Genomic DNA, 17100 nt, shown 5'->3' with positions numbered 1-17100 from the left:
AAGAAGACGCAGATCCATCAGCCGGGGGCCAGAGATTACATCGAGTGAGAGCAACACAGAGGATATGGATAGCAGTGTGACATTTAAAAGACAAAGAGAAGAAGAAGAGGAAGACATTCAAAGGAAAGCGGCGTGCCGTAGTTCGGACGAGAGCGAGCTCAGGGTCGGGGCATCATCGATCTCAAGCTCCGACCCTCAGAACATCAAGGAGCTGATGACCCCGCAGGCGGGGGATGACGGTACGCAGCTTATTATTGACTTTGATTCTCCAAGCACGGACTCTCCATAAACTATGCCTATCCCTGTAAAAATTGCCTCACTCAATGTGAGGTCCTTAAAGAGCCCTGATCGCAGGGCTGCTTTATTTTCTTATCTAGAGACATGTGACTTTGACCTTTGCCTGCTACAAGAATGTGGAATCCCTAGTAAAATGGACTATAAAGACTTAAAAGAAGACTGGAAGCTGGGCCCATCCATATGGTCCGGTGCAAATGACTGTCGTTCTGTGGGTGTTGGGCTGCTCTGCCGAGGCCAGTCCTTTTCTATTCATACAGTAACTGAGATTGTGCCTGGCAGAGCTCTTTTAATTCATCTATATTTTAATGGACTTTTAATTCGTGTTTTAAATGTGTATGCCCCTCCTGATAAACAGGAGCGGGCAGAACTATTTGAAATTTTACCACTGTTTTGTGTTGGGTCTTCCCCCCTGCTGGTGGGAGGTGATTTTAACTGCATACGTGATGGGGAACACCGGCAGGGTGGGGATATTAATCGTAAAGACCGCACTTCTTACCTGCTTAAAAATGTTATTGATGATTTTAATTTGAAAGATTGCTGGAAGGATCTCTTGCCGGAGGACCCGGGCGCCACATGGTCCAATGGAAGAGTGAGCTCCAGAATCGATTTTATTTTTTCCTCTAGAGCTTTTAAACCCCTGAAATGCACGCTCGAGCAGAATATCTTCTCTGATCATAAGCTCCTCTTGGTGGGCCTGGAGCTAGAGGGGGAGCAAAAAGCAAAAAGGGGCCTCTGGAGATTAAACACCACACTCCTAGAGGACCCTGAGATAAAAGAGGAGTTTGTGCGGACCTACCAATGCTGGCAATCACAAAGAAAACCCCACGAGCCTATGCTGCACTGGTGGGAGGGCACCAAATCTAAAATCAGATTTTTTTTTATCAAAGCAGGTAAGAAGAAGGCAAAAATGGAAAAACAGTGGTTTTATGTTCTTAACATGCGTTTAAATGTACTTTTTAAATTGAAAGAAGCTGGTATGGATGTAGAAAATGATATTTTAAACCTTAAAACTGAAATAAAACATGCCATAGAAAAGAAAGGGAAACAAATCATTTTTAACTCACATGTGCAGCACCTGGAGGAGGGCGAGAAATGTTCCCGTTTCTTTTTTAAAAAAGTGATGAATAGGAGGGATATCATCCAAAACCTTGAGGGTGAATCCACTCCAAAAGGCATGTTAGATGCAGTTTTTAACTTCTACCAGCTTCTTTTTAATAAGAAAGATCTTAATCCATCCTTTTTAGAACATGTTCTTAATTCCCTTGATTTTAAGCTAGATGTTTTAGACCAGGAGGTTTTATCCCGTGATCTTAACTTAGATGAACTTTTATTTGTTTTTAAAAGTTTTTCTAGTGGGAAGGCCCCTGGGGAAGATGGTTTACCCATCGAATTTTATTTAGCTTTTTGGGATATTTTAAAGGATGATATGGTTTTATTGTATAAAGAAACTTTTATTGTTAATGAACTTCCCCCTTCCTGGAGGAGGGGGATTGTATCATTACTTTTTAAAAAGGGTGAAAAGGATATGCTAAAAAATTGGCGCCCCATCACACTTTTAAATGTCGATTATAAAGTTTTAGCCAAGTTATTAGCTGTCCGTTTTAAACCTTTTATTCATAAATTAATTCACCCAAATCAGGTTTGTGGGGTACCTGGAAGGTCTATAGCTGAATCCCTAAATATTTTAAGAGATGTTTTATGGTATTTTAAGGATAGAAATCAAACTGTAGCAATTTTATCCTTAGACTTTGAAAAAGCCTTTGATAGGGTCTCCCATGAATACCTGTTTTTAGTTCTTAAAAAGATGGCAGTGCCTGAAACGATTTTAAGCCGAATCATGCTTTTATACCGATCCTGTTTTAGTCAAGTCTCTGTTAATGGCTTTTTAACCAGCGGTGTTCCTCTTTTATCAGGTGTCAAACAGGGCTGCCCCCTGTCCCCACTCCTTTTTATTTGCGCAATCGAACCACTGATGGCCCTCCTCAGAAAAGACCGGGTAGTAAGAGGCGTACCGATACCTGGTGGAGGAGGGACCCATCTAAAGGTGTTGGGGTACATGGATGATGTCACCATACTGTGCCCGGACTCTCCATCCATGAGGGGGGCATTGAGGAACACCAGCTATTTCTGCGAGGTCTCTGGTTTTAAGCTAAACACAGATAAATGTGACTGTTTTTATATTGGCTCCTGGGATTCATCCATCACCCCAGGAGTCACAATGCAACAGGATCAAATTAAAGTTTTAGGTATTGTTTTTAACCAGGTCAATGATGGGAGCCCTAACTGGGATTCAGCTATAGCTAAGATGGAGAAGAAGATTTTAATGTGGAATCTTAGAAACCTTACCATGGAGGGGAAGATTTTAATAATAAAGATGGTTTTACTCCCTATTATGCTATACATTGCCATGGTATTTCCTCCATCTATTTTATACATAAAAAAAGTAACTAGAATTGTTTTTACTTTTTTATGGGGTTCAAAAATGGAGAAATTAAAGCGTGATTTTATGTACAAAAGTAAAGATAATGGCGGGAAAGATGTTCCTAACCTTTTTACTTTCTTTTACATAAAGTATTTCTGTTTCTGTTTTAAAATTATTAAATCCGATGGCATTTTTAGCTGCTTTTTAAGGTACGCTGCGGGCATGGTTTTTAAAAGATGGTTGCGCATCCCTCTGAACGCTCCGGTGCTTCTGTGTCCCCCAAAACATTATGTGGTGTTGGAAAAGACAGTCAGGCTCCTAGGTCTCCAAGATTTGGAGCCTGACATACTGGGGGACCAGAGAAAGGTATCAAAGGTCCTCAGGCGGAGTGAGGTTACCCTGGCAGTGTCCAATTTCACACAGGCAAGATCCAAAAAGGTATGGCGGAACGTGTACGGGAAGTTTCTGGCGAATGTACACAGGGATCTTGCCTGGGCAATCGTCCACCAGTGCCTCCCTACTCGTGAGTTCCAGCACAGGCGAGGACTGGTGGCGAGAGCCAAGTGCCCGAGAGATGGCTGCGGAGTGGACGAAACGGTGCTGCACATATTTTGGAACTGCCCTTTTGCACGGGAGCTTTGGAGGAAGGTAGGCCCACTTTTGAAGTGGGCCTGCGGCCTAAAAGATTTTAATCACGAATGTGTCTTTTACGGTCTTTTTAACTGCCCCAATTTTAAACAGCAGATGATCTGCTGGATGATTATTAATTGTTTTAAAAATGCCATCTGGAAAGTTAGGAACATCTTACTTTTTAAACATGATTTTATTGATGTTAAAAACTGTATAAAGCTGGCCCTGAGTGAGATGTACATCTATTACCTAAGAGACAAGAAACAGTTGGGGGCCAGCGAGGCAGCATCCATGTGGTGTCTGCCTCTATGGAACGAAATAACAATATAATCAGTTTTTATGACATTTGTATAATGTTTTATCCTGCCATTTTTATTTTTTCTCCTTTTATTACTGGTTTTATTATTTGTATTTTAAAACTTTTGTGAACCTTTTATTATTTTGCATTTTAAATTTTGTATGGTTTCTTATTTATTCAATAAAATTTTGTTGAAACCTTATCTGTTCTTATCAGTTTAATATCTGATACGTCCCCTATCTGGGGACCATATATTAAATGGATTTTTGAGAACGGGGGCCGATTTCGAAGCTTGCTTCCGTCGCCCTATGCATTGACCCGATATGGCAGTATCTTCGGGTACAGTGCACCACCCCCTTACAGGGTTAAAAAGAAAGATTCCTACTTTCATTGCTACCTGCTTGCTGGCTAGCCAGCTAGCCAGCCCTGTGGGCCTTGCTGCTGCTGCAGCCAAAAAACAAAAGGTGGTGCTGCTGCTGCTTCTGCTGCTTCTGCTTCTGCTTGTGTCTGGCCCCTGTTGGAGCGTCCAGGCACAGGACTTCTGCTGCTGCTGACTAAATGGCCTCCTTAATTGGATCATTTGAGTAGCCAGCACACCTGTGCAGGTAGGGCATGACATGATAGGCAGCTGCCTTGATAGCGGGTGGGTGCTGAATGTTCCTAATTGACAAAATAAGATTAATGCTTATGAAGAAATATAAAATCTCATCCCTTCCCCAATATCGCGCCACACCCCTACCCCTTAATTCCCTGGTTGAACGTGATGGACATATGTCTTTTTTCGACCGTACTAACTATGTAACTATGTAACATAACATGGGGGGGGGGGGGGGGGTCTCCTGGCTGTTCACACAGGTGTGTCATTGCTGTACATTGACCATGCATTGCTTCTGTGGTATTGCAAAGGCAAAGACAAATGCTTCCAGCCATCCATTGCACTAATGGATTGGTCATCAGCTGGCTGTCTATGTCCCGCATCAATATAGACCAAAGTACAGAGGGTTAGGCTATGCTATTGTGCACCTACCTGATGCATCAGAAGGTGCGAGGCCCTTGCTAAATTCTGTGCACAGACTTTGAGATCTATGCTTTAGACTGTATCTAAACCTGCTCCAACATGGACTGACATTCTGGCCTACTTTCAGCCGATGCGACTTGTCTGTCGCTGAACAGTCGCTTTTTATGTATTCAGCACCTATGTATAATGTTGTAAAAATGCTCTAGAAGCTAAAGTCGCAGAAATGTCACACATATTTGGCCTGCAACTTTCTGTGCGACAAATTCAGACAGGAAAAATCAGTATAAATCCTTAGAAAATTATCCCCCAGTGTCTCCATCTGCTGGCGGTATTGAATAAGCATTGCTGCACTGATGGGGTATGCATTAGACGAAAAAAAAGAAGAAAAAGAAGAATAATACGCCCAGAAAAGAGGCGAAAAGGAGAAAAACGTAAAAAAACGTGAAAAAAAAGTAAGAGGAAGAGAAGGGAAAAAAAGGTGGAAATGGGTTTAAAAGTGATTTCGGCGGAGAAATATATATATATATATATATATATATATATATATATATATATATGCGCACACACACACATAGATATAAACGTATTCTCCGTTGAGATATTGCAGCCGCTGCTGTGTCCAGGCCCAGGAGCCTTAGCACTGTGCTGTGATGTCACTCAATACCACTGACATCACTAGGTGTAAACAACATCTCTCCTTTGCTGTGTATGTGACTATGGAGCTGTTTGGTGATGTCGTCTATTACGGCCTTCATAGAAGCAACAGGAGATTGTTGCATCCATCTTGAACCCTCAGAACTACAGTGCTATGATGTCACTCACTTCCACAGGCCTTGCAGAGTGTAAACAACAACAACCCAGCTTTGTTGTGTATGTAACCAAAGGGATTTGTGATGTCACCTAGAACCTTCACAGCAGCGACAGCTTTATGAGGAGCATCAGCACTGCTCTGCCTGAGCAGAACCATCACCGCCATAGGTTGTCAAATAACCCGGATTTAACCCACACAGGTAAGTCCAATGGGGTGCAGGCATGTCCTCTATGCTTACAGCTTCCCGTGGGTGTTGGTTTGATACCGTTTGGGGACAGCCAAGGAGGCATCTGCAGGCAACAAAGGTAGGTGTGTGCTTGTGTGTGTGTTTCCTATGCAGATCCTAAGCCCAGTGTCACATGCAAGTAGGAGGAGTAAGAAGGGTTCCTGGCAAATCCGGGTTATGGATTGCATTTAAAAAGGCCCCGTGGGAGTGCAATGGGCCCCTGTCTTGCTGCTTAGCAATAATGGTATGGGTTTAGGTTCTGCTGTGTGTACTGGTGGTTGACTGCCCCCCAGCCCAGAGTGTGCATGGAAAATTGTCTGGCAGCCTCCCTGACAGCAAGCAGTGATAGTGCCCATGAAGGGGACCTTGTTGGGCCCGCCCCTTTCACGGTTATCGCTTCTCGGCCTTTTGGCTAAGATCAAGTGTAGTATCTGTTCTTATCAGTTTAATATCTGATACGTCCCCTATCTGGGGACCATATATTAAATGGATTTTTGAGAACGGGGGCCGATTTCGAAGCTTGCTTCCGTCGCCCTATGCATTGACCCGATATGGCAGTATCTTCGGGTACAGTGCACCACCCCCTTACAGGGTTAAAAAGAAAGATTCCTACTTTCATTGCTACCTGCTTGCTGGCTAGCCAGCTAGCCAGCCCTGTGGGCCTTGCTGCTGCTGCAGCCAAAAAACAAAAGGTGGTGCTGCTGCTGCTTCTGCTGCTTCTGCTGCTTCTGCTTCTGCTTGTGTCTGGCCCCTGTTGGAGCGTCCAGGCACAGGACTTCTGCTGCTGCTGACTAAATGGCCTCCTTAATTGGATCATTTGAGTAGCCAGCACACCTGTGCAGGTAGGGCATGACATGATAGGCAGCTGCCTTGATAGCGGGTGGGTGCTGAATGTTCCTAATTGACAAAATAAGATTAATGCTTATGAAGAAATATAAAATCTCATCCCTTCCCCAATATCGCGCCACACCCCTACCCCTTAATTCCCTGGTTGAACGTGATGGACATATGTCTTTTTTCGACCGTACTAACTATGTAACTATGTAACATAACATGGGGGGGGGGGTCTCCTGGCTGTTCACACAGGTGTGTCATTGCTGTACATTGACCATGCATTGCTTCTGTGGTATTGCAAAGGCAAAGACAAATGCTTCCAGCCATCCATTGCACTAATGGATTGGTCATCAGCTGGCTGTCTATGTCCCGCATCAATATAGACCAAAGTACAGAGGGTTAGGCTATGCTATTGTGCACCTACCTGATGCATCAGAAGGTGCGAGGCCCTTGCTAAATTCTGTGCACAGACTTTGAGATCTATGCTTTAGACTGTATCTAAACCTGCTCCAACATGGACTGACATTCTGGCCTACTTTCAGCCGATGCGACTTGTCTGTCGCTGAACAGTCGCTTTTTATGTATTCAGCACCTATGTATAATGTTGTAAAAATGCTCTAGAAGCTAAAGTCGCAGAAATGTCACACATATTTGGCCTGCAACTTTCTGTGCGACAAATTCAGACAGGAAAAATCAGTATAAATCCTTAGAAAATTATCCCCCAGTGTCTCCATCTGCTGGCGGTATTGAATAAGCATTGCTGCACTGATGGGGTATGCATTAGACGAAAAAAAAGAAGAAAAAGAAGAATAATACGCCCAGAAAAGAGGCGAAAAGGAGAAAAACGTAAAAAAACGTGAAAAAAAAGTAAGAGGAAGAGAAGGGAAAAAAAGGTGGAAATGGGTTTAAAAGTGATTTCGGCGGAGAAATATATATATATATATATATATATATATATATATATATATATATATGCGCACACACACACATAGATATAAACGTATTCTCCGTTGAGATATTGCAGCCGCTGCTGTGTCCAGGCCCAGGAGCCTTAGCACTGTGCTGTGATGTCACTCAATACCACTGACATCACTAGGTGTAAACAACATCTCTCCTTTGCTGTGTATGTGACTATGGAGCTGTTTGGTGATGTCGTCTATTACGGCCTTCATAGAAGCAACAGGAGATTGTTGCATCCATCTTGAACCCTCAGAACTACAGTGCTATGATGTCACTCACTTCCACAGGCCTTGCAGAGTGTAAACAACAACAACCCAGCTTTGTTGTGTATGTAACCATAGGGATTGTGATGTCACCTAGAACCTTCACAGCAGCGACAGCTTTATGAGGAGCATCAGCACTGCTCTGCCTGAGCAGAACCATCACCGCCATAGGTTGTCAAATAACCCGGATTTAACCCACACAGGTAAGTCCAATGGGGTGCAGGCATGTCCTCTATGCTTACAGCTTCCCGTGGGTGTTGGTTTGATACCGTTTGGGGACAGCCAAGGAGGCATCTGCAGGCAACAAAGGTAGGTGTGTGCTTGTGTGTGTGTTTCCTATGCAGATCCTAAGCCCAGTGTCACATGCAAGTAGGAGGAGTAAGAAGGGTTCCTGGCAAATCCGGGTTATGGATTGCATTTAAAAAGGCCCCGTGGGAGTGCAATGGGCCCCTGTCTTGCTGCTTAGCAATAATGGTATGGGTTTAGGTTCTGCTGTGTGTACTGGTGGTTGACTGCCCCCCAGCCCAGAGTGTGCATGGAAAATTGTCTGGCAGCCTCCCTGACAGCAAGCAGTGATAGTGCCCATGAAGGGGACCTTGTTGGGCCCGCCCCTTTCACGGTTATCGCTTCTCGGCCTTTTGGCTAAGATCAAGTGTAGTATCTGTTCTTATCAGTTTAATATCTGATACGTCCCCTATCTGGGGACCATATATTAAATGGATTTTTGAGAACGGGGGCCGATTTCGAAGCTTGCTTCCGTCGCCCTATGCATTGACCCGATATGGCAGTATCTTCGGGTACAGTGCACCACCCCCTTACAGGGTTAAAAAGAAAGATTCCTACTTTCATTGCTACCTGCTTGCTGGCTAGCCAGCTAGCCAGCCCTGTGGGCCTTGCTGCTGCTGCAGCCAAAAAACAAAAGGTGGTGCTGCTGCTGCTTCTGCTGCTTCTGCTTCTGCTTGTGTCTGGCCCCTGTTGGAGCGTCCAGGCACAGGACTTCTGCTGCTGCTGACTAAATGGCCTCCTTAATTGGATCATTTGAGTAGCCAGCACACCTGTGCAGGTAGGGCATGACATGATAGGCAGCTGCCTTGATAGCGGGTGGGTGCTGAATGTTCCTAATTGACAAAATAAGATTAATGCTTATGAAGAAATATAAAATCTCATCCCTTCCCCAATATCGCGCCACACCCCTACCCCTTAATTCCCTGGTTGAACGTGATGGACATATGTCTTTTTTCGACCGTACTAACTATGTAACATAACATGGGGGGGGGGGGGGGGGGTCTCCTGGCTGTTCACACAGGTGTGTCATTGCTGTACATTGACCATGCATTGCTTCTGTGGTATTGCAAAGGCAAAGACAAATGCTTCCAGCCATCCATTGCACTAATGGATTGGTCATCAGCTGGCTGTCTATGTCCCGCATCAATATAGACCAAAGTACAGAGGGTTAGGCTATGCTATTGTGCACCTACCTGATGCATCAGAAGGTGCGAGGCCCTTGCTAAATTCTGTGCACAGACTTTGAGATCTATGCTTTAGACTGTATCTAAACCTGCTCCAACATGGACTGACATTCTGGCCTACTTTCAGCCGATGCGACTTGTCTGTCGCTGAACAGTCGCTTTTTATGTATTCAGCACCTATGTATAATGTTGTAAAAATGCTCTAGAAGCTAAAGTCGCAGAAATGTCACACATATTTGGCCTGCAACTTTCTGTGCGACAAATTCAGACAGGAAAAATCAGTATAAATCCTTAGAAAATTATCCCCCAGTGTCTCCATCTGCTGGCGGTATTGAATAAGCATTGCTGCACTGATGGGGTATGCATTAGACGAAAAAAAAGAAGAAAAAGAAGAATAATACGCCCAGAAAAGAGGCGAAAAGGAGAAAAACGTTAAAAAACGTGAAAAAAAAGTAAGAGGAAGAGAAGGGAAAAAAAGGTGGAAATGGGTTTAAAAGTGATTTCGGCGGAGAAATATATATATATATATATATATATATATATATATATATATATATATATATATATATGCGCACACACACACATAGATATAAACGTATTCTCCGTTGAGATATTGCAGCCGCTGCTGTGTCCAGGCCCAGGAGCCTTAGCACTGTGCTGTGATGTCACTCAATACCACTGACATCACTAGGTGTAAACAACATCTCTCCTTTGCTGTGTATGTGACTATGGAGCTGTTTGGTGATGTCGTCTATTACGGCCTTCATAGAAGCAACAGGAGATTGTTGCATCCATCTTGAACCCTCAGAACTACAGTGCTATGATGTCACTCACTTCCACAGGCCTTGCAGAGTGTAAACAACAACAACCCAGCTTTGTTGTGTATGTAACCAAAGGGATTTGTGATGTCACCTAGAACCTTCACAGCAGCGACAGCTTTATGAGGAGCATCAGCACTGCTCTGCCTGAGCAGAACCATCACCGCCATAGGTTGTCAAATAACCCGGATTTAACCCACACAGGTAAGTCCAATGGGGTGCAGGCATGTCCTCTATGCTTACAGCTTCCCGTGGGTGTTGGTTTGATACCGTTTGGGGACAGCCAAGGAGGCATCTGCAGGCAACAAAGGTAGGTGTGTGCTTGTGTGTGTGTTTCCTATGCAGATCCTAAGCCCAGTGTCACATGCAAGTAGGAGGAGTAAGAAGGGTTCCTGGCAAATCCGGGTTATGGATTGCATTTAAAAAGGCCCCGTGGGAGTGCAATGGGCCCCTGTCTTGCTGCTTAGCAATAATGGTATGGGTTTAGGTTCTGCTGTGTGTACTGGTGGTTGACTGCCCCCCAGCCCAGAGTGTGCATGGAAAATTGTCTGGCAGCCTCCCTGACAGCAAGCAGTGATAGTGCCCATGAAGGGGACCTTGTTGGGCCCGCCCCTTTCACGGTTATCGCTTCTCGGCCTTTTGGCTAAGATCAAGTGTAGTATCTGTTCTTATCAGTTTAATATCTGATACGTCCCCTATCTGGGGACCATATATTAAATGGATTTTTGAGAACGGGGGCCGATTTCGAAGCTTGCTTCCGTCGCCCTATGCATTGACCCGATATGGCAGTATCTTCGGGTACAGTGCACCACCCCCTTACAGGGTTAAAAAGAAAGATTCCTACTTTCATTGCTACCTGCTTGCTGGCTAGCCAGCTAGCCAGCCCTGTGGGCCTTGCTGCTGCTGCAGCCAAAAAACAAAAGGTGGTGCTGCTGCTGCTTCTGCTGCTTCTGCTTGTGTCTGGCCCCTGTTGGAGCGTCCAGGCACAGGACTTCTGCTGCTGCTGACTAAATGGCCTCCTTAATTGGATCATTTGAGTAGCCAGCGCACCTGTGCAGGTAGGGCATGACATGATAGGCAGCTGCCTTGATAGCGGGTGGGTGCTGAATGTTCCTAATTGACAAAATAAGATTAATGCTTATGAAGAAATATAAAATCTCATCCCTTCCCCAATATCGCGCCACACCCCTACCCCTTAATTCCCTGGTTGAACGTGATGGACATATGTCTTTTTTCGACCGTACTAACTATGTAACTATGTAACATAACATGGGGGGGGGGGGGGGGGGTCTCCTGGCTGTTCACACAGGTGTGTCATTGCTGTACATTGACCATGCATTGCTTCTGTGGTATTGCAAAGGCAAAGACAAATGCTTCCAGCCATCCATTGCACTAATGGATTGGTCATCAGCTGGCTGTCTATGTCCCGCATCAATATAGACCAAAGTACAGAGGGTTAGGCTATGCTATTGTGCACCTACCTGATGCATCAGAAGGTGCGAGGCCCTTGCTAAATTCTGTGCACAGACTTTGAGATCTATGCTTTAGACTGTATCTAAACCTGCTCCAACATGGACTGACATTCTGGCCTACTTTCAGCCGATGCGACTTGTCTGTCGCTGAACAGTCGCTTTTTATGTATTCAGCACCTATGTATAATGTTGTAAAAATGCTCTAGAAGCTAAAGTCGCAGAAATGTCACACATATTTGGCCTGCAACTTTCTGTGCGACAAATTCAGACAGGAAAAATCAGTATAAATCCTTAGAAAATTATCCCCCAGTGTCTCCATCTGCTGGCGGTATTGAATAAGCATTGCTGCACTGATGGGGTATGCATTAGACGAAAAAAAAGAAGAAAAAGAAGAATAATACGCCCAGAAAAGAGGCGAAAAGGAGAAAAACGTAAAAAAACGTGAAAAAAAAGTAAGAGGAAGAGAAGGGAAAAAAAGGTGGAAATGGGTTTAAAAGTGATTTCGGCGGAGAAATATATATATATATATATATATATATATATATATATATATATATGCGCACACACACACATAGATATAAACGTATTCTCCGTTGAGATATTGCAGCCGCTGCTGTGTCCAGGCCCAGGAGCCTTAGCACTGTGCTGTGATGTCACTCAATACCACTGACATCACTAGGTGTAAACAACATCTCTCCTTTGCTGTGTATGTGACTATGGAGCTGTTTGGTGATGTCGTCTATTACGGCCTTCATAGAAGCAACAGGAGATTGTTGCATCCATCTTGAACCCTCAGAACTACAGTGCTATGATGTCACTCACTTCCACAGGCCTTGCAGAGTGTAAACAACAACAACCCAGCTTTGTTGTGTATGTAACCAAAGGGATTTGTGATGTCACCTAGAACCTTCACAGCAGCGACAGCTTTATGAGGAGCATCAGCACTGCTCTGCCTGAGCAGAACCATCACCGCCATAGGTTGTCAAATAACCCGGATTTAACCCACACAGGTAAGTCCAATGGGGTGCAGGCATGTCCTCTATGCTTACAGCTTCCCGTGGGTGTTGGTTTGATACCGTTTGGGGACAGCCAAGGAGGCATCTGCAGGCAACAAAGGTAGGTGTGTGCTTGTGTGTGTGTTTCCTATGCAGATCCTAAGCCCAGTGTCACATGCAAGTAGGAGGAGTAAGAAGGGTTCCTGGCAAATCCGGGTTATGGATTGCATTTAAAAAGGCCCCGTGGGAGTGCAATGGGCCCCTGTCTTGCTGCTTAGCAATAATGGTATGGGTTTAGGTTCTGCTGTGTGTACTGGTGGTTGACTGCCCCCCAGCCCAGAGTGTGCATGGAAAATTGTCTGGCAGCCTCCCTGACAGCAAGCAGTGATAGTGCCCATGAAGGGGACCTTGTTGGGCCCGCCCCTTTCACGGTCGGTTATCGCTTCTCGGCCTTTTGGCTAAGATCAAGTGTAGTATCTGTTCTTATCAGTTTAATATCTGATACGTCCCCTATCTGGGGACCATATATTAAATGGATTTTTGAGAACGGGGGCCGATTTCGAAGCTTGCTTCCGTCGCCCTATGCATTGACCCGATATGGCAGTATCTTCGGGTACAGTGCACCACCCCCTTACAGGGTTAAAAAGAAAGATTCCTACTTTCATTGCTACCTGCTTGCTGGCTAGCCAGCTAGCCAGCCCTGTGGGCCTTGCTGCTGCTGCAGCCAAAAAACAAAAGGTGGTGCTGCTGCTGCTTCTGCTGCTTCTGCTTCTGCTTGTGTCTGGCCCCTGTTGGAGCGTCCAGGCACAGGACTTCTGCTGCTGCTGACTAAATGGCCTCCTTAATTGGATCATTTGAGTAGCCAGCACACCTGTGCAGGTAGGGCATGACATGATAGGCAGCTGCCTTGATAGCGGGTGGGTGCTGAATGTTCCTAATTGACAAAATAAGATTAATGCTTATGAAGAAATATAAAATCTCATCCCTTCCCCAATATCGCGCCACACCCCTACCCCTTAATTCCCTGGTTGAACGTGATGGACATATGTCTTTTTTCGACCGTACTAACTATGTAACTATGTAACATAACATGGGGGGGGGGTCTCCTGGCTGTTCACACAGGTGTGTCATTGCTGTACATTGACCATGCATTGCTTCTGTGGTATTGCAAAGGCAAAGACAAATGCTTCCAGCCATCCATTGCACTAATGGATTGGTCATCAGCTGGCTGTCTATGTCCCGCATCAATATAGACCAAAGTACAGAGGGTTAGGCTATGCTATTGTGCACCTACCTGATGCATCAGAAGGTGCGAGGCCCTTGCTAAATTCTGTGCACAGACTTTGAGATCTATGCTTTAGACTGTATCTAAACCTGCTCCAACATGGACTGACATTCTGGCCTACTTTCAGCCGATGCGACTTGTCTGTCGCTGAACAGTCGCTTTTTATGTATTCAGCACCTATGTATAATGTTGTAAAAATGCTCTAGAAGCTAAAGTCGCAGAAATGTCACACATATTTGGCCTGCAACTTTCTGTGCGACAAATTCAGACAGGAAAAATCAGTATAAATCCTTAGAAAATTATCCCCCAGTGTCTCCATCTGCTGGCGGTATTGAATAAGCATTGCTGCACTGATGGGGTATGCATTAGACGAAAAAAAAGAAGAAAAAGAAGAATAATACGCCCAGAAAAGAGGCGAAAAGGAGAAAAACGTAAAAAAACGTGAAAAAAAAGTAAGAGGAAGAGAAGGGAAAAAAAGGTGGAAATGGGTTTAAAAGTGATTTCGGCGGAGAAATATATATATATATATATATATATATATATATATATATATATATATATATATGCGCACACACACACATAGATATAAACGTATTCTCCGTTGAGATATTGCAGCCGCTGCTGTGTCCAGGCCCAGGAGCCTTAGCACTGTGCTGTGATGTCACTCAATACCACTGACATCACTAGGTGTAAACAACATCTCTCCTTTGCTGTGTATGTGACTATGGAGCTGTTTGGTGATGTCGTCTATTACGGCCTTCATAGAAGCAACAGGAGATTGTTGCATCCATCTTGAACCCTCAGAACTACAGTGCTATGATGTCACTCACTTCCACAGGCCTTGCAGAGTGTAAACAACAACAACCCAGCTTTGTTGTGTATGTAACCAAAGGGATTTGTGATGTCACCTAGAACCTTCACAGCAGCGACAGCTTTATGAGGAGCATCAGCACTGCTCTGCCTGAGCAGAACCATCACCGCCATAGGTTGTCAAATAACCCGGATTTAACCCACACAGGTAAGTCCAATGGGGTGCAGGCATGTCCTCTATGCTTACAGCTTCCCGTGGGTGTTGGTTTGATACCGTTTGGGGACAGCCAAGGAGGCATCTGCAGGCAACAAAGGTAGGTGTGTGCTTGTGTGTGTGTTTCCTATGCAGATCCTAAGCCCAGTGTCACATGCAAGTAGGAGGAGTAAGAAGGGTTCCTGGCAAATCCGGGTTATGGATTGCATTTAAAAAGGCCCCGTGGGAGTGCAATGGGCCCCTGTCTTGCTGCTTAGCAATAATGGTATGGGTTTAGGTTCTGCTGTGTGTACTGGTGGTTGACTGCCCCCCAGCCCAGAGTGTGCATGGAAAATTGTCTGGCAGCCTCCCTGACAGCAAGCAGTGATAGTGCCCATGAAGGGGACCTTGTTGGGCCCGCCCCTTTCACGGTTATCGCTTCTCGGCCTTTTGGCTAAGATCAAGTGTAGTATCTGTTCTTATCAGTTTAATATCTGATACGTCCCCTATCTGGGGACCATATATTAAATGGATTTTTGAGAACGGGGGCCGATTTCGAAGCTTGCTTCCGTCGCCCTATGCATTGACCCGATATGGCAGTATCTTCGGGTACAGTGCACCACCCCCTTACAGGGTTAAAAAGAAAGATTCCTACTTTCATTGCTACCTGCTTGCTGGCTAGCCAGCTAGCCAGCCCTGTGGGCCTTGCTGCTGCTGCAGCCAAAAAACAAAAGGTGGTGCTGCTGCTGCTTCTGCTGCTTCTGCTTGTGTCTGGCCCCTGTTGGAGCGTCCAGGCACAGGACTTCTGCTGCTGCTGACTAAATGGCCTCCTTAATTGGATCATTTGAGTAGCCAGCACACCTGTGCAGGTAGGGCATGACATGATAGGCAGCTGCCTTGATAGCGGGTGGGTGCTGAATGTTCCTAATTGACAAAATAAGATTAATGCTTATGAAGAAATATAAAATCTCATCCCTTCCCCAATATCGCGCCACACCCCTACCCCTTAATTCCCTGGTTGAACGTGATGGACATATGTCTTTTTTCGACCGTACTAACTATGTAACTATGTAACATAACATGGGGGGGGGGGGGGGTCTCCTGGCTGTTCACACAGGTGTGTCATTGCTGTACATTGACCATGCATTGCTTCTGTGGTATTGCAAAGGCAAAGACAAATGCTTCCAGCCATCCATTGCACTAATGGATTGGTCATCAGCTGGCTGTCTATGTCCCGCATCAATATAGACCAAAGTACAGAGGGTTAGGCTATGCTATTGTGCACCTACCTGATGCATCAGAAGGTGCGAGGCCCTTGCTAAATTCTGTGCACAGACTTTGAGATCTATGCTTTAGACTGTATCTAAACCTGCTCCAACATGGACTGACATTCTGGCCTACTTTCAGCCGATGCGACTTGTCTGTCGCTGAACAGTCGCTTTTTATGTATTCAGCACCTATGTATAATGTTGTAAAAATGCTCTAGAAGCTAAAGTCGCAGAAATGTCACACATATTTGGCCTGCAACTTTCTGTGCGACAAATTCAGACAGGAAAAATCAGTATAAATCCTTAGAAAATTATCCCCCAGTGTCTCCATCTGCTGGCGGTATTGAATAAGCATTGCTGCACTGATGGGGTATGCATTAGACGAAAAAAAAGAAGAAAAAGAAGAATAATACGCCCAGAAAAGAGGCGAAAAGGAGAAAAACGTAAAAAAACGTGAAAAAAAAGTAAGAGGAAGAGAAGGGAAAAAAAGGTGGAAATGGGTTTAAAAGTGATTTCGGCGGAGTATATATATATATATATATATATATATATATATATATATATATATATATATGCGCACACACACACATAGATATAAACGTATTCTCCGTTGAGATATTGCAGCCGCTGCTGTGTCCAGGCCCAGGAGCCTTAGCACTGTGCTGTGATGTCACTCAATACCACTGACATCACTAGGTGTAAACAACATCTCTCCTTTGCTGTGTATGTGACTATGGAGCTGTTTGGTGATGTCGTCTATTACGGCCTTCATAGAAGCAACAGGAGATTGTTGCATCCATCTTGAACCCTCAGAACTACAGTGCTATGATGTCACTCACTTCCACAGGCCTTGCAGAGTGTAAACAACAACAACCCAGCTTTGTTGTGTATGTAACCAAAGGGATTTGTGATGTCACCTAGAACCTTCACAGCAGCGACAGCTTTATGAGGAGCATCAGCACTGCTCTGCCTGAGCAGAACCATCACCGCCATAGGTTGTCAAATAACCCGGATTTAACCCACACAGGTAA

At 44.8% G+C, this 17100-nt stretch overlaps 6 non-coding genes across 6 annotated transcripts; all 6 read left to right on the top strand.

The window, feature by feature from the left end:
* Nucleotides 1–3816: 3816 nt before the first annotated feature.
* On the top strand, nucleotides 3817–4002 carry LOC130341700 (U2 spliceosomal RNA). The gene has a single exon (XR_008881490.1). It is a non-coding gene; the product is annotated as a U2 spliceosomal RNA (small nuclear RNA).
* Nucleotides 4003–6094: 2092 nt separating this feature from the next.
* On the top strand, nucleotides 6095–6285 carry LOC130341744 (U2 spliceosomal RNA). Its single transcript, XR_008881522.1, has one exon. It is a non-coding gene; the product is annotated as a U2 spliceosomal RNA (small nuclear RNA).
* A 2096-nt stretch (nucleotides 6286–8381) lies between these two features.
* LOC130341742 (U2 spliceosomal RNA) lies at nucleotides 8382–8572 on the top strand. The gene has a single exon (XR_008881520.1). It is a non-coding gene; the product is annotated as a U2 spliceosomal RNA (small nuclear RNA).
* A 2097-nt stretch (nucleotides 8573–10669) lies between these two features.
* Nucleotides 10670–10860, top strand: LOC130341741 (U2 spliceosomal RNA). Its single transcript, XR_008881519.1, has one exon. It is a non-coding gene; the product is annotated as a U2 spliceosomal RNA (small nuclear RNA).
* A 2091-nt stretch (nucleotides 10861–12951) lies between these two features.
* Nucleotides 12952–13142, top strand: LOC130341740 (U2 spliceosomal RNA). The gene has a single exon (XR_008881518.1). It is a non-coding gene; the product is annotated as a U2 spliceosomal RNA (small nuclear RNA).
* A 2093-nt stretch (nucleotides 13143–15235) lies between these two features.
* LOC130341739 (U2 spliceosomal RNA) lies at nucleotides 15236–15426 on the top strand. The gene has a single exon (XR_008881517.1). It is a non-coding gene; the product is annotated as a U2 spliceosomal RNA (small nuclear RNA).
* Nucleotides 15427–17100: the final 1674 nt, after the last annotated feature.

The sequence above is a fragment of the Hyla sarda genome, unplaced genomic scaffold, assembly GCF_029499605.1.
Source record: "Hyla sarda isolate aHylSar1 unplaced genomic scaffold, aHylSar1.hap1 scaffold_624, whole genome shotgun sequence".
Lineage (NCBI taxonomy): Eukaryota > Metazoa > Chordata > Amphibia > Anura > Hylidae > Hyla > Hyla sarda.
The sequence above is the reverse complement of the archived record's forward strand: the minus strand, read 5'-3'. Positions and strand labels throughout refer to the sequence as shown.